General features: G+C 35.3%; 1 protein-coding gene across 4 annotated transcripts in view; it reads left to right on the top strand.

Annotated features, from left to right (window-relative positions):
- The window catches only part of Opa1 (Opa1 mitochondrial dynamin like GTPase), an 88,371-nt gene that overhangs the window by 29,193 nt on the left and 34,634 nt on the right, over nt 1-24,544 (top strand). The window lies entirely within an intron of this gene.

Here is a 24,544-nt window from a genome sequence, read left to right on the forward strand (position 1 = left end):
TGGCATTTGGTTTTTTTAATTACTCGTAAATGGAGGTGCCAACTTCACACACGATTTTTGTTTTTTTTTAAATACCTTTTTAAAAAAAGGTGGACAAACGAATATTTTTCCTGGACAATCGTGGACAAACGATGGACAAACGAATGGCATTTGGTTTTTTTAATTACTCGTAAATGGAGGTGCCAACTTCACACGCGATTTTTGTTTTTTTGAAATAACCATTTAAAAAAAGGTGGACAAACGAAAATTTTTCCTGGACAATCGTGGACAAACGATGGACAAACGAATGTCATTTGGTTTTTTTAATTACTCGTAAATGGAGGTGCCAGCTTCACACACGATTTTTGTTTTTTTGAAATAACTTTTTAACAAAAGGTGGACAAACGAAAATTTTTCATGGACAAACGATGTACAAACGACGGCATACGATTTAGCACAATAAAGCGAAACAAAAATTTTTTTGGGTTTTTTGGAAAAAAAAATTTTTTGTTATAACTTTTTTACAAAAGGTGGACAAACGAAAAATTTTCCTGGACAAACGTGGACAAACGAATGACATTTGGTTTTTTTAATTACTCGTAAATGGAGGTGCCAACTTCACACACGATTTTTGTTTTTGGAAATAACTTTTTAACAAAAGGTGGACAAACGAAAATTTTTCCTGGACAAACGTGGAAAAACGATGGGCAAACGGCGGACATACGATTTAGCACAATAAAGGGAAACAACATTTTTTTGGGTTTTTTCGAAAAAAAAAAATTTTTTTTGTTATAACTTTTTAACAAAAGGTAGCCAAATGAAAAATTTTCCTGGACAAACATGGACAAACGATGGGCAAACGACGGACATACGATTTAGCACAATAAAGCGAAACAAAAATTTGTTTGGGTTTTTTTGAAAAAAAAAAAAAAATTTGATATAACTTTTTAACAAAAGGTAGTCAAATGAAAATGTTTCCTGGACAAACATGGGCAAACGATGGGCAAACGACGGACATACGATTTAGCACAATAAAGCGGAACAAACAATTTTTTGGGTTTTTTTTTATAAAAAAAAAAATATTTTTATTATAACTTTTTAACAAAAGGTGGACAAACGAAAATTTTTTTGTTATAACTTTTTAACAAAAGGTAGCCAAATGAAAATTTTTCCTGGATAAACGTGTACAAACGATGGGCAAACGACGGACATACGATTTAGCACAATAAAGCGAAACAAAAATTTTTTTGGGTTTTTTCGAAAAAAACAAATTGTTATAACTTTTTAACAAAAGGTGGTCAAATAAAAATTTTTCTGGACAAACATGGACAAACGATGGGAAAACGACGGACATACGATTTAGCACAATAAAGCGAAACAAACAATTTTTTGGGTTTTTTTTATAAAAAAAAAATATTTTTGTTATAACTTTTTAACAAAAGGTGGACAAACGAAAATTTTTCCTGGACAAACGATGGACAAACGAATGGCATTTGGTTTTTTTAATTACTCGTAAATGGAGGTGCCAACTTCACACACGATTTTTTGAAATAACTTTTTAACAAAAGGTGGACAAACGAAAATTTTTCCTGGACAAACATGGACAAACGATGGGCAAACGACGGCATACGATTTAGCACAATAAAGCGAAACAAAAATTTTTTTGGGTTTTTTGGAAAAAAAATTTTTTTGTTATAACTTTTTTACAAAAGGTGGACAAACGAAAAATTTTCCTGGACAAACGTGGACAAACGAATGGCATTTGGTTTTTTTAATTACTCGTAAATGGAGGTGCCAACTTCACACGCGATTTTTGTTTTTTGAAATAACTTTTTAAAAAAAGGTGGACAAACGAAAATTTTTCCTGGACAATCGTGGACAAACGATGGACAACCGAATGGCATTTGGTTTTTTTAATTACTCGTAAATGGAGGTGCCAACTTCACACGCGATTTTTGTTTTTTTGAAATAACTTTTTAAAAAAAGGTGGACAAACGAAAATTTTTCCTGGACAATCGTGGGCAAATGATGGACAAACGAATGGCATTTGGTTTTTTTAATTACTCGTAAATGGAGGTGCCAACTTCACACACTATTTTTGTTTTTTTGAAATACCTTTTTAAAAAAAGGTGGACAAACGAATATTTTTCCTGGACAATCGTGGACAAACGATGGACAAACGAATGGCATTTGGTTTTTTTAATTACTCGTAAATGGAGGTGCCAACTTCACACGCGATTTTTGTTTTTTTGAAATAACTTTTTAAAAAAAGGTGGACAAACGAAAATTTTTCCTGGACAAACGATGGACAAACGAATGGCATTTGGTTTTTTTAATTACTCGTAAATGGAGGTGCCAACTTCACACGCGATTTTTGTTTTTTTGAAATAACTTTTTAAAAAAAGGTGGACAAACGAAAATTTTTCCTGGACAATCGTGGACAAACGATGGACAAACGAATGACATTTGGTTTTTTTAATTACTCGTAAATGGAGGTGCCAACTTCACACACGATTTTTGTTTTTTTGAAATAACTTTTTAACAAAAGGTGGACAAACGAAAATTTTTCCTGGACAAACGTGGACAAAAGATGGGCAAACGACGGACATATGATTTTGTACAATAAAGCGAAACAAAATTTTTTTGGGTTTTTTCGAAAAAAAAATTTTTTTGTTATAACTTTTTAACAAAAGGTGGTCAAATGAAAATTTTCCTGGACAAACATGGACAAACGATGGGCAAACGACGGACATACGATTAGGACAATAAAGCGAAACAAACAATTTTTTGGGTTTTTTTTATAAAAAAAAAATATTTTTGTTATAACTTTTTAACAAAAGGTGGACAAACGAAAATTTTTCCTGGAGAAACGTGGACAAACGATGGGAAAACGACGGACATACGATTTAGCACAATAAAGCGAAACAAACAATTTTTAGTTTTTTTTTTATAAAAAAAAAATATTTTTGTTATAACTTTTTAACAAAAGGTGGACAAACGAAAATTTTTCCTGGACAAACGATGGACAAACGAATGGCATTTGGTTTTTTTAATTACTCGTAAATGGAGGTGCCAACTTCACACACGATTTTTGTTTTTTTGAAATAACTTTTTAACAAAAGGTGGACAAACGAAAATTTTTCCTGGACAAACGTGGACAAACGATGGGCAAACGACGGACATACGATTTAGCACAATAAAGCGAAACAAAATTTTTTTGCGTTTTTTCGAAAATAAAAATTTTTGTTATAACTTTTTTACAAAAGGTGGACAAACGAAAAATTTTCCTGGACAAACGTGGACAAACGAATGGCATTTGGTTTTTTTAATTACTCGTAAATGGAGGTGCCAACTTCACACGCGATTTTTGTTTTTTTGAAATAACTTTTTAAAAAAAGGTGGACAAACGAAAATTTTTCCTGGACAATCGTGGACAAACGATGGACAAACGAATGGCATTTGGTTTTTTTAATTACTCGTAAATGGAGGTGCCAGCTTCACACACGATTTTTGTTTTTTTGAAATAACTTTTTAACAAAAGGTGGACAAACGAAAATTTTTCATGGACAAACGATGTACAAACGACGGCATACGATTTAGCACAATAAAGCGAAACAAAAATTTTTTTGGGTTTCTTGGAAAAAAAAAATTTTTTGTTATAACTTTTTTACAAAAGGTGGACAAACGAAAAATTTTCCTGGACAAACGTGGACAAACGAATGGCATTTGGTTTTTTTAATTACTCGTAAATGGAGGTGCCAACTTCATACACGATTTTTGTTTTTTTGAAATAACTTTTTAACAAAAGGTGGACAAACGAAAATTTTTCCTGGACAAACGTGGACAAACGATGGGCAAACGGCGGACATACGATTTAGCACAATAAAGCGAAACAAAATTTTTTTTGCGTTTTTTCAAAAAAAAAAAAATTTTTGTTATAACTTTTTAACAAAAGGTAGCCAAATGAAAATTTTTCCTGGACAAACATGGACAAACGATGGGCAAACGACGGACATACGATTTAGCACAATAAAGCGAAACAAAAATTTTTTTGGGTTTTTTGGAAAAAAAATTTTTTTGTTATAACTTTTTTACAAAAGGTGGACAAACGAAAATTTTTCCTGGGCGATCGTGGGCAAACGATGGACAAACGAATGGCATTTGGTTTTTTTAATTACTCGTAAATGGAGGTGCCAACTTCACACACGATTTTTGTTTTTTTTAAATAACTTTTTAACAAAAGGTGGACAAACGAAAATTTTTCCTGGACAAACGTGGACAAAAGATGGGCATACGACGGACATATGATTTTGCACAATAAAGCGAAACAAAATTTTATTGGGTTTTTTCGAAAAAAAAATTTTTTTGTTATAACTTTTTAACAAAAGGTGGTCAAATGAAAATTTTCCTGGACAAACATGGACAAACGATGGGCAAACGACGGACATACGATTAGGACAATAAAGCGGAACAAACAATTTTTTTGGGTTTTTTTTTTATAAAAAAAAAATATTTTTGTTATAACTTTTTAACAAAAGGTGGACAAACGAAAATTTTTCCTGGAGAAACGTGGACAAACGATGGACAAACGACGGACATACGATTTAGCACAATAAAGCGAAACAAAAATTTTTTTGGGTTTTTTCAAAAAAAAAAAAAAATTGTTATAACTTTTTAACAAAAGGTGGTCAAATGAAAATTTTTCCTGGACAAAGATGGACAAACGATGGGCAAACGACGGATATACGATTTAGCACAATAAAGCGAAACAAAAAATTTTTTGGGTTTTTTTATAAAAAAAAAAAATATTTTTGTTATAACTTTTTAACAAAAGGTGGACAAACGAATGGCATTTGGTTTTTATAATTACTCGTAAATGGAGGTGCCAACTTCACACACGATTTTTGTTTTTGGAAATAACTTTTTAACAAAAGGTGGACAAACGAAAATTTTTCCTGGACAAACGTGGAAAAACGATGGGCAAACGGCGGACATACGATTTAGCACAATAAAGCGAAACAACATTTTTTTGGGTTTTTTCGAAAAAAAAAAATTTTTTTTTGTTATAACTTTTTAACAAAAGGTAGCCAAATGAAAATTTTTCCTGGACAAACATGGACAAACGATGGGCAAACGACGGACATACGATTTAGCACAATAAAGCGAAACAAAAATTTTTTTGGGTTTTTTTGAAAAAAAAAAAAAAATTTGTTATAACTTTTTAACAAAAGGTAGTCAAATGAAAATTTTTCCTGGACAAACATGGACAAACGATGGGCAAACGACGGACATACGATTTAGCACAATAAAGCGGAACAAACAATTTTTTTGGGTTTTTTTTTTATAAAAAAAAAATATTTTTGTTATAACTTTTTAACAAAAGGTGGACAAACGAAAATTTTTCCTGGATTAACGTGTACAAACGATGGGCAAACGACGGACATACGATTTAGCACAATAAAGCGAAACAAAATTTTTTTTGGGTTTTTTCGAAAAAAAAAAATTGTTATAACTTTTTAACAAAAGGTGGTCAAATTAAAATTTTTCTGGACAAACATGGACAAACGATGGGAAAACGACGGACATACGATTTAGCACAATAAAGCGAAACAAACAATTTTTTGGGTTTTTTTTTATAAAAAAAAATATTTTTGTTATAACTTTTTAACAAAAGGTGGACAAACGAAAATTTTTCCTGGACAAACGATGGACAAACGAATGGCATTTGGTTTTTTTAATTACTCGTAAATGGAGGTGCCAACTTCACACACGATTTTTGTTTTTTTGAAATAACTTTTTAACAAAAGGTGGACAAACGAAAATTTTTCCTGGACAAACGTGGACAAACGATGGGCAAACGACGGACATACGATTTAGCACAATAAAGCGAAACAAAATTTTTTTGCGTTTTTTCGAAAAAAAAAAAATTTTTGTTATAACTTTTTTACAAAAGGTGGACAAACGAAAAATTTTCCTGGACAAACGTGGACAAACGATGGGCAAACGGCGGACATACGATTTAGCACAATAAAGCGAAACAAAATTTTTTTGCGTTTTTTCGAAAAAAAAAAAAAAATTTTGTTATAACTTTTTAACAAAAGGTAGCCAAATGAAAATTTTTCCTGGACAAACATGGACAAACGATGGGCAAACGACGGACATACGATTTAGCACAATAAAGCGAAACAAACAATTTTTTGGGTTTTTTTATAAAAAAAAAAAATATTTTTGTTATAACTTTTTAACAAAAGGTGAACAAACGAAAATTTTTCATGAACAAACGTGGACAAACGATGGGCAAACGACGGACATACGATTTAGCACAATAAATCGAAACAAACAATTTTTTGGGTTTTTTTTTTAAAAAAAAAATATTTTTGTTATAACTTTTTAACAAAAGGTGGACAAACGAAAATTTTTCCTGGACAATCGTGGACAAACGATGGACAAACGAATGGCATTTGGTTTTTTTAATTACTCGTAAATGGAGGTGCCAACTTCACACACGATTTTTGTTTTTTTGAAATAACTTTTTAACAAAGGGTGGACAAAACGAAAATTTTTCCTGGACAAACATGGACAAACGATGGGCAAATGACGGACATACGATTTAGCACAATAAAGCGAAACAAAAATTTGTTTGGGTTTTTTCGAAAAAAAAAATTTTTTTTTGTTATAACTTTTTAACAAAAGGTGGCCAAATGAAAATTTTTCCTGGACAAACATGGACAAACGATGGGCAAACGACGGACATACGATTTAGCACAATAAAGCGAAACACAATTTTTTTTGGGTTTTTTGGAAAAAAAATTTTTTTGTTATAACTTTTTTACAGAAGGTAGACAAACGAAAATTTTTCCTGGGCGATCGTGGACAAACGATGGACAAACGAATGGCATTTGGTTTTTTTAATTACTCGTAAATGGAGGTGCCAACTTCACACACGATTTTTGTTTTTTTGAAATAACTTTTTAACAAAAGGTGGACAAACGAAAATTTTTCCTGGACAAACATGGACAAACGATGGGCAAACGACGGCATACGATTTAGCACAATAAAGCGAAACAAAAATTTTTTTGGGTTTTTTTGAAAAAAAATTTTTTTGTTATAACTTTTTTACAAAAGGTGGACAAACGAAAATTTTTCCTGGACAAACGTGGACAAACGAATGGCATTTGGTTTTTTTAATTACTCGTAAATGGAGGTGCCATCTTCACACGCGATTTTTGTTTTTTTGAAATAACTTTTTAAAAAAAGGTGGACAAACGAAAATTTTTCCTGGACAATCGTGGACAAACGATGGACAAACGAATGGCATTTGGTTTTTTTAATTACTCGTAAATGGAGGTGCCAACTTCACACGCGATTTTTGTTTTTTTGAAATAACTTTTTAAAAAAAGGTGGACAAACGAAAATTTTTCCTGGACAATCGTGGGCAAATGATGGACAAACGAATGGCATTTGGTTTTTTTAATTACTCGTAAATGGAGGTGCCAACTTCACACACGATTTTTGTTTTTTTTAAATACCTTTTTAAAAAAAGGTGGACAAACGAATATTTTTCCTGGACAATCGTGGACAAACGATGGACAAACGAATGGCATTTGGTTTTTTTAATTACTCGTAAATGGAGGGGCCAACTTCACACGCGATTTTTGTTTTTTTGAAATAACTTTTTAAAAAAAGGTGGACAAACGAAAATTTTTCCTGGACAATCGTGGACAAACGATGGACAAACGAATGGCGTTTGGTTTTTTTAATTACTCGTAAATGGAGGTGCCAGCTTCACACACGATTTTTGTTTTTTTGAAATAACTTTTTAACAAAAGGTGGACAAACGAAAATTTTTCATGGACAAACGATGTACAAACGACGGCATACGATTTAGCACAATAAATCGAAACAAAAATTTTTTTGGGTTTTTTGGAAAAAAAAATTTTTTGTTATAACTTTTTTACAAAAGGTGGACAAACGAAAAATTTTCCTTGACAAACGTGGACAAACGAATGGCATTTGGTTTTTTTAATTACTCGTAAATGGAGGTGCCAACTTCACACACGATTTTTGTTTTTGGAAATAACTTTTTAACAAAAGGTGGACAAACGAAAATTTTTCCTGGACAATCGTGGGCAAATGATGGACAAACGAATGGCATTTGGTTTTTTTAATTACTCGTAAATGGAGGTGCCAACTTCACACACGATTTTTGTTTTTGGAAATAACTTTTTAACAAAAGGTGGACAAACGAAAATTTTTCATGGACAAACGATGTACAAACGACGGCATACGATTTAGCACAATAAAGCGAAACAAAAATTTTTTTGGGTTTTTTGGAAAAAAAATTTTTTTGTTATAACTTTTTTACAAAAGGTGGACAAACGAAAAATTTTCCTGGACAAACGTGGACAAACGAATGGCATTTGGTTTTTTTAATTACTCGTAAATGGAGGTGCCAGCTTCACACACGATTTTTGTTTTTTTGAAATAACTTTTTAACAAAAGGTGGACAAACGAAAATTTTTCATGGACAAACAATGTACAAACGACGGCATACGATTTAGCACAATAAAGCGAAACAAAATTTTTTTTGGGTTTTTTGGAAAAAAAAATTTTTTGTTATAACTTTTTTACAAAAGGTGGACAAACGAAAAATTTTCCTGGACAAACGTGGACAAACGAATGGCATTTGGTTTTTTTAATTACTCGTAAATGGAGGTGCCAACTTCACACACGATTTTTGTTTTTGGAAATAACTTTTTAACAAAAGGTTGACAAACGAAAATTTTTCCTGGACAATCGTGGGCAAATGATGGACAAACGAATGGCATTTGGTTTTTTTAATTACTCGTAAATGGAGGTGCCAACTTCACACACGATTTTTGTTTTTGGAAATATCTTTTTAACAAAAGGTGGACAAACGAAAATTTTTCATGGACAAACGATGTACAAACGACGGCATACGATTTAGCACAATAAAGCGAAACAAAAATTTTTTTGGGTTTTTTGGAAAAAAAAATTTTTTGTTATAACTTTTTTACAAAAGGTGGACAAACGAAAAATTTTCCTGGACAAACGTGGACAAACGAATGGCATTTGGTTTTTTTAATTACTCGTAAATGGAGGTGCCAGCTTCACACACGATTTTTGTTTTTTTGAAATAACTTTTTAACAAAAGGTGGACAAACGAAAATTTTTCATGGACAAACGATGTACAAACGACGGCATACGATTTAGCACAATAAAGCGAAACAAAAATTTTTTTGGGTTTTTTGGAAAAAAAAATTTTTTGTTATAACTTTTTTACAAAAGGTGGACAAACGAAAAATTTTCCTGGACAAACGTGGACAAACGAATGGCATTTGGTTTTTTTAATTACTCGTAAATGGAGGTGCCAGCTTCACACACGATTTTTGTTTTTTTGAAATAACTTTTTAACAAAAGGTGGACAAACGAAAATTTTTCATGGACAAACGATGTACAAACGACGGCATACGATTTAGCACAATAAAGCGAAACAAAAATTTTTTTGGGTTTTTTGGAAAAAAAAATTTTTTGTTATAACTTTTTTACAAAAGGTGGACAAACGAAAAATTTTCCTGGACAAACGTGGACAAACGAATGGCATTTGGTTTTTTTAATTACTCGTAAATGGAGGTGCCAGCTTCACACACGATTTTTGTTTTTTTGAAATAACTTTTTAACAAAAGGTGGACAAACGAAAATTTTTCATGGACAAACGATGTACAAACGACGGCATACGATTTAGCACAATAAAGCGAAACAAAAATTTTTTTGGGTTTTTTGGAAAAAAAAATTTTTTGTTATAACTTTTTTACAAAAGGTGGACAAACGAAAAATTTTCCTGGACAAACGTGGACAAACGAATGGCATTTGGTTTTTTTAATTACTCGTAAATGGAGGTGCCAATTTCACACGCGATTTTTGTTTTTTTGAAATAACTTTTTAAAAAAAGGTGGACAAACGAAAATTTTTCCTGGACAATCGTGGGCAAATGATGGACAAACGAATGGCATTTGGTTTTTTTAATTACTCGTAAATGGAGGTGCCAACTTCACACACGATTTTTGTTTTTGGAAATAACTTTTTAACAAAAGGTGGACAAACGAAAATTTTTCCTGGACAAACGTGGAAAAACGATGGGCAAACGGCGGACATACTGCATACTGTGGTTCACTTGTTCACGAGAAAGGCGAGGGCCGAACCTGTTTTATTACAGCCAAAAAACGGTATGACGAACACAGTAATAACAACACAAAGGTAATTGCTGATCTGTCCCGTCTTCTCATTAATTATCAAAATGTTCGTGGTTTACGATCAAAACTTGTTCCATTCTTCCTTAATTCTTTCAACTTTTCTGCACAAGTTGTAGCTTTTACGGAGACCTGGCTAAAGCCTGATAATTACAATTCTGAGGTTTTTTCAAATAAATATGCTGTTTATCGGCGTGATCGCATCTCTAGAGCGGGAGGTGTCCTTATTGCTGTTGAATCTAACCTATCGTCTGAGTTGATTTCGCTGGACAATATCTCCCATATCGAATTCATAGCAGTTAGGCTTTCATTCGGTAGCTATAGCGTAATTGTTTGCTGTTCGTATATACCACCTCGTTCGGATATGGATGTTTATGCTAGTCATAGCTCGGCCATCTGTGATTTGCATTCGCAGTTGGGAGATAACGATCGACTTGTTGTTGTTGGTGACTTTAACTTGCCAACAGTTAGTTGGGTTAATATAAGTGATTCAAACTTTTTAACTCCCACTGCTCAACATGAGTTTCTCAATTGCTTGTTAGACTCATCTCTTTTACAGATTAACAATGTTCCAAATAGTGGAAATAAAATGCTGGATTTAGTATTTGTGGATGGCTCGGTGGGTACTGCCCTTACGCAAATACCACCTTTATCCCTTCCAGAAGACCCTCTTCACCCTACGCTAGAGATATCACTTGATATCAGCCTACCCCGTAGGATTCAAGTACAGTCTCGTCCCCGATCTAGATGCTTCTACAAAGCGAATTTCATTATGCTCAATGATCTGTTGGCTTCCCATGATTGGTCGGATCTCTATGCTTGCACTGATGTCGATTCGGCTATCTCTATATTTTACAGTACGCTTGATAGCTTCTTTGATACCTGCATTCCTACTCGCTATACCCTATGTTCGAATAAGCCCCCTTGGTTTTCAAGGCAACTTATCAGACTTAATAACATCAAATCTAGGCTTTATAAGAGGTTCAAGAAATCTGGAGCATCTGCTGACCTCTCTAAATATCTAATAGCTCGTTCTAAATTTCACCGTCTTAATCAGCTTTGTTATAAAAATTACTTGAGTTGTTGTAAAGCCCATTTTTTTAGAAATCCAAAAAAGTTTTACAGTTTCGTAAATTCAAAGCGGAAAACTTCTGGGTATCCTTCCTCATTAACCTTTGGAGGTAAAAAAGCTTGCACTGATGACGACGTTGCTGAACTATTTTCTGAGTTCTTTAAGTCCACGTATTCACCCAGTGGTTTTCATTCTGGTCAATATCCCTATCGCTTAGATAGCTCGAATTACATTAGGAATCCTGCTATTGATGGTAATATTGTTCTTCAGAGTCTTCAATCTTTGAAGCCCACCTTTTCTCCGGGACCGGACGGTGTTCCTAGCTGCGTGCTTAGGTACTGCGCCGAAAACATGTATGAGCCTATTTTAAAATTATTTGAGCTATCTCTGGGATCTGCGTCATTCCCGGCACTTTGGAAACAGTCTTTTATTATACCCCTGCATAAAAAAGGTAGTAGGTCAAAAGTTGAAAACTACAGGGGTATTGCTAAACTTTCAGTCATTCCTAAAGTCTTTGAACAGATTGTCACCAATCAACTGCAATATCAGTGTTCTAGTCTTTTATCTCCATGCCAACACGGTTTTATTCGTCAAAGGTCAACCACTACAAATTTGCTTGTATTCACCTCTATAGTTATGGAAGGATTTTTAGCGAACAAGCAAACGGATGTCATCTACACGGACTTCAGCAAAGCATTTGATACCGTCAACCACGAGTTGCTTATTCATAAGCTTGATTTACTGGGCTTTCCGTTTCACCTATTAATGTGGCTGAAAAGCTATCTTTCTAACCGGACCCAAAAAGTCCTGTTCAAGTGCAATCTGTCGGAATCGTTCGGAGTTTCCTCTGGCGTACCCCAGGGAAGTCATCTAGGCCCTTTGCTCTTTGCCCTTTTCATTAATGACTTGCCACAGACAATATTATATTCCCATACTATAATGTATGCGGATGATGTAAAACTTTGCTACACTTACTGTCCTACCGATTTGAGTTCCTTGGATCTTCTTCAGGCCGACTTGGACTCGTTCCAATGTTGGTGCACAACAAATTTATTAGCTTTAAATTGCTCTAAATGTAAGTATATGACATTTCACCGAGTGAAGCCAGCATTGAAATCTTATGTAATAGATGGTACGCCTTTGGAGCGTATATCTATTGCAAATGATCTAGGTGTCCTTTTTGATCCGAAATTGAATTTTAACATGCATATTTCATCTATAGCCAACAAAGCGTTGGGTTTACTTGGATTTGTTAAAAGATGGGCTAAAGAGTTCGATGATCCGTACCTCACTAAGGTTCTTTACACATCGCTGGTTCGTCCAATACTCGAGTATTGCTCATGCGTTTGGTCCCCTGTTTCTCAAAAGCATATAAAGCGTCTTGAGTCAGTTCAAAAGCAATTTTTGATATTTGCATTGCGCGGCCTTAATTGGGACTCAAGTCTCCACCTTCCTCCATACAGAAGTAGACTTCTTCTTATTAACTTACCCACTCTGGAAAATCGGAGAATATTACTGGGGGTATTGTTCATCCATAAGCTCATTATTGGAGAAATTGATTCCGCGGACCTCCTCAGCCGCTTGTTTTTTGCGGTTCCCCCTAGAGTATCCAGACACTACGTTCCTTTCTATTTACCCCTTTGTCGACGAAACTTTGCTAAAAATAATCCTCTTCTTATCTGGTGCGCGCACTACAATGACTTGTATAGCTGCATCAGTCTTGAATGTACTTTTGCCACTATACGTAATGCAATACTTGCCTATCTAATTTAAGAGATACAAGCTAATTTAATTTGCCGGCATTTTATTCCTTCGATAAAAAACAGGAACTATCTCGCTTAAGGATGGAGGAACATTTATCAACATGTCTCATTAAGAAGGAACAAGACAGTACTGTGTTGATTGGAATCTGGTGCATTCCAACAACGTAAAAAACATGCTTTTTCAAGAGTCACTGACCGGAATCGTATGCATTCCGGCAGTATAATCTTATGGGTCAGGCATCGAGCTGATTGGAATCCGGTGCATTCCAACAACACAGGTCATGTTACTTTTTTATGCCTTGTGATGGCGTATCCTCATTACACTACTCTTAGCACTGCCGGATTCCCATGACATGCTGATTGGAATCTTGTTGCATTCCAACAGGGAGATTGGAATCCACTGCATTCCGAAGTCATGCTGAGCGGAATCTGATGCATTCCGCCAGTATAAGATTTCGGCATAAGATCTTATTTCTGCTCATATTTCTTATTATTATTATATTCTGAAATTAAATAGTAATGTTCATTAATATTTCTTTGTTTGTAATATAACATTGTTGAAAGCTCGATATATCTTAAATTTTATCTTTTGAGTTGTATATTTATATATCTTTTATATTATGCAGTCGACCATAGTTTGTCGTCGACTTTAAATAATAAATAAATAAATAAATAAATAAATACGATTTAGCACAATAAAGCGAAACAACATTTTTTTGGGTTTTTTCGAAAAAAAAAAATTTTTTTTGTTATAACTTTTTAACAAAAGGTAGCCAAATGAAAATTTTTCCTGGACAAACATAGACAAACGATGGGCAAACGACGGACATACGATTTAGCACAATAAAGCGAAACAAAAATTTTTTTGGGTTTTTTTGAAAAAAAAAAAAAAATTTGTTATAACTTTTTAACAAAAGGTAGTCAAATGAAAATGTTTCCTGGACAAACATGGGCAAACGACGGACATACGATTTAGCACAATAAAGCGGAACAAACAATTTTTTGGGTTTTTTTTTTATAAAAAAAAAATATTTTTATTATAACTTTTTAACAAAAGGTGGACAAACGAAAATTTTTTTGTTATAACTTTTTAACAAAAGGTAGCCAAATGAAAATTTTTCCTGGATAAACGTGTACAAACGATGGGCAAACGACGGACATACGATTTAGCACAATAAAGCGAAACAAAAATTTTTTTGGGTTTTTTCGAAAAAAAAAAATTGTTATAACTTTTTAACAAAAGGTGGTCAAATTAAAATTTTTCTGGACAAACATGGACAAACGATGGGAAAACGACGGACATACGATTTAGCACAATAAAGCGAAACAAACAATTTTTTGGGTTTTTTTTATAAAAAAAAAATATTTTTGTTATAACTTTTTAACAAAAGGTGGACAAACGAAAATTTTTCCTGGACAAACGATGGACAAACGAATGGCATTTGGTTTTTTTAATTACTCGTAAATGGAGGTGCCAACTTCACACACGATTTTTGTTTTTTTGAAATAACTTTTTAACAAAAGGTGGACAAACGAAAATTTTTCCTGGACAAACATGGACAAACGATGGGCAAACGACGGCATACGATTTAGCACAATAAAGCGAAACAAAAATTTTTTTGGGTTTTGTGGAAAAAAAATTTTTTTGTTATAACTTTTTTACAAAAGGTGGACAAACGAAAAATTTTCCTGGACAAACGTGGACAAACGAATGGCATTTGGTTTTTTTAATTACTCGTAAATGGAGGTGCCAACTTCACACGCGATTTTTGTTTTTTTGAAATAACTTTTTAAAAAAAGGTGGACAAACGAAAATTTTTCCTGGACAATCGTGGACAAACGATGGACAAACGAATGGCATTTGGTTTTTTTAATTACTCGTAAATGGAGGTGCCAATTTCACACGCGATTTTTGTTTTTTTGAAATAACTTTTTAAAAAAAGGTGGACAAACGAAAATTTTTCCTGGACAATCGTGGGCAAATGATGGACAAACGAATGGCATTTGGTTTTTTTAATTACTCGTAAATGGAGGTGCCAACTTCACACACGATTTTTGTTTTTGGAAATAACTTTTTAACAAAAGGTGGACAAACGAAAATTTTTCCTGGACAAACGTGGACAAACGAATGGCATTTGGTTTTTTTAATTACTCGTAAATGGAGGTGCCAACTTCACACGGGATTTTTGTTTTTTTGAAATAACTTTTTAAAAAAAGGTGGACAAACGAAAATTTTTCCTGGACAATCGTGGACAAACGATGGACAAACGAATGGCATTTGGTTTTTTTAATTACTCGTAAATGGAGGTGCCAATTTCACACGCGATTTTTGTTTTTTTGAAATAACTTTAAAAAAAGGTGGACAAACGAAAATTTTTCCTGGACAATCGTGGGCAAATGATGGACAAACGAATGGCATTTGGTTTTTTTAATTACTCGTAAATGGAGGTGCCAACTTCACACACTATTTTTGTTTTTTTGAAATACCTTTTTAAAAAAAGGTGGACAAACGAATATTTTCCCTGGACAATCGTGGACAAACGATGGACAAACGAATGGCATTTGGTTTTTTTAATTACTCGTAAATGGAGGTGCCAACTTCACAAGCGATTTTTGTTTTTTTGAAATAACTTTTTAAAAAAAGGTGGACAAACGAAAATTTTTCCTGGACAAACGATGGGCAAACGAATGGCATTTGGTTTTTTTAATTACTCGTAAATGGAGGTGCCAGCTTCACACACGATTTTTGTTTTTTTGAAATAAGTTTTTAACAAAAGGTGGACAAACGAAAATTTTTCATGGACAAACGATGTACAAACGACGGCATACGATTTAGCACAATAAAGCGAAACAAAAATTTTTTTGGGTTTTTTGGAAAAAAAATTTTTTTGTTATAACTTTTTTACAAAAGGTGGACAAACGAAAAATTTTCCTGGACAAACGTGGACAAACGAATGGCATTTGGTTTTTTAATTACTCGTAAATGGAGGTGCCAACTTCACGCACGATTTTTGTTTTTTTGAAATAACTTTTTAACAAAAGGTGGACAAACGAAAATTTTTCGTGGACACTCGTGGACAAACGATGGACAAAGGAATGGCATTTGGTTTTTTTAATTACTCGTAAATGGAGGTGCCAACTTCACACACAATTTTTGTTTTTTTGAATAACTTTTTAAAAAAAGTGGACAAACAAAAAATCGCGAATGGAGGTGCCAACTTCACACACGATTTTTTTTTTTTTTTTTAAATAACTTTTTAACAAAAGGAACAAACGAAAATTTTTCCTGGACAAACATGGACAAACGTTGGACAAACGAATGAGATATGGTTTTTTTAATTATTCGCCCAAGCAGGTGCCAACTTCACAGAGCTTCATTCTGGTGGCGATGGTTGTTGTTGTTGTTGTAGCAATGTTTCGCCCCACCTAATAGCTGCAAACCGATCACAAATTGTCATCAATATCCTCTAACGGAAGTCAAAGGAAACTTGCAGATATCAAATAAAATACGAGTCTTCTCAAAATCGACGTTACAAAAAAAAAACATCGTTTGCATTAAATGCATAAAATTGCTACACTAACACTACATGTAGAAGAAGTTCTTTAATTTGCTCCAAACCAATCTTCCTCGTTCACGTGTATAAATATCATAAAATCGCCTATTAAGAAGACTCGGAAGACTTTTCTTTTCGTCCTTCTTACTTTCAACTGGTTCCCGTTCTACGCGTTTCTTTTATACTACAGTAAGTTCCGAGTCAGCATATAATCTTTTCAGACTCGCGCATGTATGTCGGTAGAGTATCGGTGTGGGGGGATGGGGGGGGGGGGGGGGGGGGTGTTCGAGGAGATATTTTTCTTTTGGCCACCTAGTGAAAAATCCTTAAAAAATGCCCTGGTGGATGGTGAAAATAATGGTATCGTTGACAACACTTCAATTTCTTCTTCGTCATTAGTTAAAAGAGGCTCACTTTGTTTTAGTAATAATAATGAAATATTGATTGATAAAATATCATTACTATTGGGTAATGTTAAATTAAATTGAATACTTTTCGAGTTTTGGTTTATCGCAAGCGCATTACTATCTAGGTTTTCCCAAAATGGTGCCCCGTAGGGGTTTTTGAAAACAAATAATAATAATAATAATGAGATATACAATTTAAACTTCATTGTGATATATGCCTTTGTTTACGTCAATTTAAAATGAGGTTGATATTGGAAAACAATGTATTTATATACTTACTTTTCTTCTTCTTCTTATTCTCACCCTTTTAAAACAAAAAAAAACACTAATATTAAAATTTTTAATTCTATTTTATTTCATTATAAATTTAAATTACTAGCCGATATGTATTTGAACAAAATATATGCTGATTTTAAAGCACAACGAATTTGTCGTTGGTTGATTTTCACATTAAAATCAGTATGGAAATGATATTGACAACGCACAACATCTCGGTGTAAACTATATAATATAAAGAGATTCATTCCATCACATCCTGTACTCTCCTCTTCAATGTTAAACACCGGCTTTTGGAGGAACTCTGCTATCCATACACTTTTTTCTTTTTTTCTTGCCCCTTAACATAAACTTTTATGTTCTTCAATGTTGACATCAAATAGTTTTTTACAGATTTAAAACTATCGCTTCCATAGGACCATAATAAATTATGGTGGTGTAATATTAACCAATTAGCTTCTCGTTGATTACCCTTACTCAGATCCGAAAATTCAAATGGAGCTTTTATGTGGAAACAATGGAATTCGTTATTGTTGAGGACCACAGCTATTTCCTTTACAATAAATCTATTATTGTATGCTTTAAAGCCTTGAACATCTACTGTCGCAAACATTATGAAAATTAATAAAGAAATATCTTTGTAATGGTAGGCTTTTTATACGTTAAGCACAGACAGGTGAAGCATAGTAGGGTATAAAATAGAATTTTTATATTTCGCCCATACTTATATACTTTAGAAATATGGACCCTTTAAAAATTTGGAGCCCCCCTCCCCCTTTTAAAATCTGAGCTCGATATTCTGCTGCACTGATGAAATTCTAAGCTCTTTTTTTCTTGCAGTCAGAATACAAAACAAACTATTCGAAGCTTTTTCTTATAGATCAGCTAGAACGTATGCGTCTAAATGCAGGTACACAAACTTACAAACTAATAAGAAGATAAACAAAATGTTTAGTCTTCATATTTATTTGCGGTTTTATGAAATTCTCACATGCATATATATATACATATGCAATGTTGAACAGTTAAGGTTTCTTATCAGCATATGAGCCGTTTATTTTGAAAGTGGTATAAGTCATTTCATGTCGTTTAGGTTAAGTGGTAATTTGGTTGTATCTCTCCTCGCCTCCAGTTTTTTAGAGTCCAATATCCAAAAGATGCAATTCTTATTATTATTTTATAATTGTAGAACCATCTATATATGCATTCGTTCAAAAATAACAATGCATTTAAGACCATGAGTTGGAAATGACTTATGCCACTTTCAAAATAAACGGCTCATATTTTGATTTTTTCTCTTGTACAAACATTTCCCAAGCGTAGGTATTAATTCCATTATTTTTTACAAATCTCTTATCATCTAAAAACTTAACGTTATTTTATTTATTCATTGTACATACAATTCATGAGATTTTGATCTAAAAATATACATTGAGTCAAAGTACAATTTCTTTTCGAATAAACATCTTTTAAAATCATTTGCAGAAAGTTTGAGAGTAACACGTTGTTTAACACCCTTAATTATACTCAGTTCAGCAGAGCTCACAGAGTATATTAAGTTTGATTGGATAACGGTTGGTTGTACATATATAAAGGAATCGAGATAGATATAGACTTCCATATACCAAAATAATCAGGATCGAAAAAAAATTTGATTGAGCCATGTCCGTCCGTCCGTCCGTCCGTTAACACGATAACTTGAGTAAATTTTGAGCTATCTTGGTGAAATTTGGTATGTAGGTTTCTGAGCACTCATCTCAGATCGCTATTTAAAATGAACGATATCGGACTATAACCACGCCCACTTTTTCGATATCGAAAATTTCGAAAAACCGAAAAAGTGCGATAATTCATTACAAAAAACAGATAAAGCGACGAAACTTGGTAGATGGGTTGAACTTATGACGCAGAATAGAAAATTAGTAAAATTTTGGACAATGGGCGTGGCACCGCCCACTTTTAAAAGAAGGTAATTTAAAATTTTGCAAGCTGTAATTTGGCAGTCCTTGAAGATATCATGATGAAATTTGGCAGGAACGTTACTCCTCTGAAAGGGGTGTTAGGTCATGATCTCTCGCCAAATTTACGGCTTCCTCCGGAAAATGAGGCGGGATTTCGGGCATTCTTCCGGCGGGAATAAAGCGAGCCGAGGCGGATTCAATGACCTTGCGGAAAGCACGCTTCCCTTGGCGAGCATCAGTCGGGATAGGGAGGGCAGCAAAGCGACTGTCTGTGAAGGAGTTGTACTCATCCCACTTTTCTTTTTTAAAGTTTATGAAAGTGCGTTTTTCGGTGACAATGAAGTCGGTGGTACGCTCGAGCGAAATAAGTATAGGCACCTAGTCGGATGCCAATGTTACCACCGGCTGGCAGTTGACGCAGTTTACGAGTCCTGCGCTCACGATTGATATATCTGGCGAACTGTGACAGCTTCCTACCATACGAGTGGGGGCGGCTCCGTTTATTGTGCAGAACGTCGTTTCTTCTATTTGATCCGCCAGCATCTCACCCCTGCTGTCCACCTGCAGTTTTCAATGCCATAGATCGTGATGGGCATTGAAATCGCCAAAGATAATGCGATTATAGCCAGTGAGTATTGCTTTGATATTAGGGCGGCACCCACTGGGGCAATAGGAGGCAGGAGGGATGTAGATGTTGATGATTTCTAGGTTTACATCGCCTGACCGGTCAGGTAAGCCTTGACGTTCTAAGACATCCCTGCAGATGCCCAGGCATGTACATCCCGAAGTGCCTGACCCATCAGAGAGCTGATTGTTGTTAGGCATCTGCCGCTAATGATGGCTGAAAAGCCATCTGCATATGCCGTCTCCCATTCTGCTCATTCTGCAGCTTAACACGGAGCTCAAATATGTTAAGGCCGGATGGACATTAATCGAGTTGATAGTTCCGAGACATTCTTGAAAGCTCTGGCAATGTTCAGAAAAATATCTAAGGCATATTCCTGGTCTCCCAGGGCTTTCTCTATATTCATGACCACCTTATGCAATGCAGTATTGTAGTTGTTGTTGTAGCGATAAGGACAATCCCTGAAGGCTTTGGGGAGTGTTATCAGGATGCAGATCCGGTACGTTCGGGTAACGAGCACCATAAAGGTACAAGCCCGACCATCTCGCGAACGACTGGTATAAACGCATGAAACTTCTAGGCTATACCGCCCTCCCACCCCCTAGATCCATTAGGAGTTCAGGGTCGCCAGAGCCTCGGCTGTTAATGGAAGAGGATTCGCCACCGGTAGTTGAGGTTGACAATTGGGTTGGAGAAGCTGCCGACCCCTTGAGAGGGTTGCGCTACACAACTCCTTGAATCAATTTGGTATTTTAGTCGCCTCTTACTACGATAGGCAGCAATGCAGTATTGACTGACTTGCCTTTGGTGTAAGCATGTTGTGCTAAAGAGGATAATTCCTTATTCATATTTGATTTTATATACACATCTATTAATATCTCTAGGGTTTTGAGCAGAAAATATCTCAAACTAATAGACCTGTATTCTTTCGGATGCAGATGACTGGTTTTTCAACTTTCGGTATGAAGATTACTCCAGCCGTTTTCCAAGATTTCGGGACGTAATTCAGTTTTATGCAGCCCTAAAAGATTATTCTACGCCATTCTACAATCCTGCCTGCCATCTGCACCATAGCAGGGAATATCCCATCTGTACCCGGCGATTCAAACTTGACAAAAGTTTTTATTACAAATTCAATTTTGGGATTTGTTACCAATTCTGGTACCTCTCGCTCCATATTAGGAGTATAGACTTTGTTACATAACTCTTTCACATAATCTCCTGATGGGAAGTGTGGGTCAAGTAGTGTCTCAAGGGACTCTTCACTACTGTGGGACCATTTCCCGTCGTCATTTTATAACAGTCTCTGGACTGCATCTCCCTTAGATAGGACTTTCCTCAGTTTCGCTGGCGCATTCTAAGTCGGCACAGAATTTTTTCCACGAAATCCACTTTGATCTGTTGATATCATGGTTATAAATCCTCACCAGATCTGTATATTCGTCCCAGTATTTCTCGTTTTCCGCAACTTTGGCCAAATTAAAAATCTCTTCTACATACCCTCTAAGAAGACTCGACTTCCTACTCCATCCCTTGAATCACCTTAGTTGTCAGCGCCTTTGATGAGAAGTTGTTGCAGACTTTCACTACAACTTTTTATTTCGACCCAATCCAATCGTCATTCCGATACGAGTAACAGCGATTATATACTCGAGTATTTTGCTTAAGTACCGAGTACTTTTCGTAGTCGATTACCTCTTACAACTAACTTTTAAGATATCGAGTCCAAGAGCTCGGACAATTCACGCCAAATTTTATTTTAAGATTTGATACATTTGGCAACTTTGAATTCCTATATGAAATTCCCCAAAAAGAACTTGCTGGTAAGAGTTGTTCTCCGTTTGATTTCCATCCGTCAACAGTGACGTGGCTGCTAAGGTACCAACTCGCACATTCTTTCTTTGATGACAGCAAGTACTTCGTTGTTGTTGTGTTAACAGTGATTCGCCCCATTCAATGGGCACGACCCCTGACAAATTGTCATCAAAGTATTCTAACGGGAGTTTAAGGAAACTGGCAGTTTCAACAGGGCCGGACAATTGAAAATATTTTTGGTGTCATGTGGGGATACATCTGATTCTGGACAAGTAAGAGTTTAACCTCTTGCAGTTCTAGAACAAAGTTGGTGTAGTGTCAAATTGGGTCACTGCATTTAAATAAAAAAATAAGTGGCATCTGAATGCCACTTACATTGGTAGGATATTGTATATTGATAACAGGGTTCACCGGGCGCGTCCTGTTGTTGTTGTAGCGATAATGTTACTCCCCGAAGGCTTTGGGGAGTGTTATCGATGTGATGTTCCTTTGCCGGATACAGATCCGGTACGCTCCGGTAACACAGCACCATTAAGGTGCTAGCCCGACCATCTCGGGAACGATTTATATGGCCACATTAAACCTTCAGGTCATCCCTCCCTCCCCACCCCCAAGTTCCATGAGGAGCCAGAGGACGACCCCAAGCCAGAGCCTCGTCTGTTAATGAAACAGGATTCGCCGCGGATAGGTGAGGTTGACAATTTGGTTTGGAGAAGCTATATATTGTGCTGGCAACCTGAAGGGTTGCGCTACACAGCCTCTTGAATCTGGTATTTTAGTCGCCTCTTACGGCAGGCATACCAACCGCGGGTATATTGTGACCACCTAACTTGCTGGGGTCCGGGCTCGTCCTGGTAAAGGCTTTTACCGATTTTGCCTAGGGCCTCCTTATGCTTGTCTCGATCAAACGGCTGTGTTGGCAGGTGTCTGATCTCATCATAGTGCTTAGGGAGATGTTTCCTTAACCCTGTGCAGGCGGGGCTACATCTGGCAGCTGATTGCTAGGGTGTCCTGGTTTGTGATAGTTTAGCAAAAATTGCCTGTTCAGCATTTCGTTGTGCTTTTTAATGTTGAGCTCTTTGGCCTCAGAGGTGGTGTTCAGGGGTCAAAGGAAACATCCCGTGGCAGTTATAACTGCAGCATTTTGACAGGCAGTATGTGTTTTTAAGACCAAGCCACCAAACTGGTGATGCGCAGCACATAAGCGGCCGGCCAATTGCTTTGTACGTGGTTAGCAACGTTTCTTTGACTTTTCCCCAGGTGCTGCCGGAAAGCGACTTTAGGATTTTGTTGCGGCTTTGTACTTCAGATGCAATTTCGGGACATGCGCCTTCAAGGTGAGATTATTATCGAACGTTATCCCTAAAATCTTTGGGTGACTGAGAGTCAGTAGAGTAACACCACCGACGTGAACGTCCAATATTTGCGTCATCTGGTTTATGGCATCAGCCAATTTATGTTTCCGATATGATTTTTTCATAAACGACTAAAAATTATACCCGGCTCTGACTCTTCTTACAGTTTCATATAGCGTACATCTCTTTCCTTCACCTGCCCTGTAGAAAACCCTTTAGTTCAAAACTAGTGCGCTTCTAGAGCATTCGGAACCACTACTAGTTCGCCTTCTAACTCTTTTACATGCGTTTAACTGGCGAATATAACAAGGCTATGTCCTAAGCGGTGGAAATTATCCCCGCTGCATTACCAACTAGTTCATGTAGTCCTCTTATCGGTACTATTTCAATAGTTCCAAACTAGTGTAAATATTTAAAAATTAGAAGAAATATAAAGAAAAGAAAGAGGAAAGCAAAAACCGCATAAAGCTTTCGGGGTTTCAAAAAGTTGTCTACTTTTCACTGCCTTATTTCAGCTCGAAACATAAATCTGGTTTTAAACTTAAATTTTTGTTACTGTTTTATTGCAATGTGCGTTAAGGAGGGGTTTTGAAACCACCTTTCAAAACAACTAAGTATTTCGGATTCTCCTCAGAGGGACTTGTTTTATATGAATTGACTCAAGTAGAATTTTTTATGTTGAATCTACGGCAAAATAATTCCCATGGTGGAAACCTTTCCTGCCAATTTGCTTATAGGGAAGCTATGGAGTTTACGAAAAAAGTCTTTAACGTATAGGGAAAGAAGGCATACTTATAATCGAAGTGTCTTAAAGCTGGTAGCAGTTTTTTTGTAGCTAGCATATTGTAATGAATTTTGGGGAATTCCGCTTATTTGAAACATTCTACTAACGTTCGCATCGCTAAACTGTTGAATAAATCACTCCAATATTCAGTATTGCAAACTGGTCTTTATTTAGATTACTTCAAGAGTAGTACTTCATAATAACACTTATACTTCACAACCAAAAGCGTGCTTAAACCAAAACTGCTTACTGATTACTCAGCTTGCGCTGCTTTTATACTCTCCATTGCTTCATTTGCATATTTCTACTAAAGTCTAGACGTTTTGCCTTCTAGAATCTCCTGCTTGGTTTCCAGCGATATACATGTATATTTGTAGTTTGTAGCCATATACGTGTGTATACGTGAGTACTACTTCGGCTGATGATGACATGAGTTTGTGAGTATCTCTCCGCTGGGCCGCTTAGTATCAGCTTAGTGATGCTAATATTTGTCACAATATTTATCAAATATATGGCAAATAAGAAATATATCGATTTTTGAACTTGAGAAAATCTATGTAGTTACTATCGAACTAGTACTTTAATGGTACTTAAGGTATAGTTCTGAACCAGAAATTATTATCACTAGCTACTGACTTCCACTAAATGGTGGTGATTCCACCACGACAATTTGACAATGACG

Source organism: Eurosta solidaginis, chromosome 3, assembly GCF_040869045.1.
Source record: "Eurosta solidaginis isolate ZX-2024a chromosome 3, ASM4086904v1, whole genome shotgun sequence".
Taxonomy (NCBI): Eukaryota; Metazoa; Arthropoda; class Insecta; order Diptera; family Tephritidae; genus Eurosta; species Eurosta solidaginis.